This window comes from Sinocyclocheilus grahami, unplaced genomic scaffold (genome assembly GCF_001515645.1).
Source record: "Sinocyclocheilus grahami isolate Dianchi unplaced genomic scaffold, SAMN03320097.WGS_v1.1 scaffold9729.1, whole genome shotgun sequence".
In the NCBI taxonomy this organism is placed as follows: domain Eukaryota; kingdom Metazoa; phylum Chordata; class Actinopteri; order Cypriniformes; family Cyprinidae; genus Sinocyclocheilus; species Sinocyclocheilus grahami.
This window is the reverse complement of record NW_015512809.1, coordinates 5,365-5,850: the sequence shown is the minus strand read 5'-3', so window position 1 is coordinate 5,850 and position 486 is coordinate 5,365.

The following is a 486-nucleotide window of genomic DNA, read 5'->3' as shown; positions in this document are numbered from 1 at the left end:
AAAAAATAGTCTACAGTCGAATCGCTGCTTAGGACGGACGTGAGAAGATGGCGGTGAGTGTATTTGTGTATATTATTTATATATATGTAAATAAATCGTTTGAATGTAGTTCAAATGTGTTTTAAAGTTTGTAGACGTGTTCGAGATTATGCGAAGTGTGCATGGCTTGTCTAATAAGGTTGAAATGTAAGGATCTAGATATTACAATAAACTCAATACAATAAATATACGTTCATATTTACACATAAGTTGTGATTTTAATTCGATTTCTGTATTACATGTTTTTGTTGTAACTGTCAAATTATTTAGTTTATTACAAAAACAGTATGTTTTTTATACATATGACGGAAATGTATGCTTTTACCTTCACTAAAACTGACATATGGCATATATTCATAAAAATATATTAAGAATATTGTCTGTTGAAGAGTGAAGTCAGCCTAAAAGGTCCCACGTGGGTAAAACTAGTTTCTTTGTTGTGGTTCA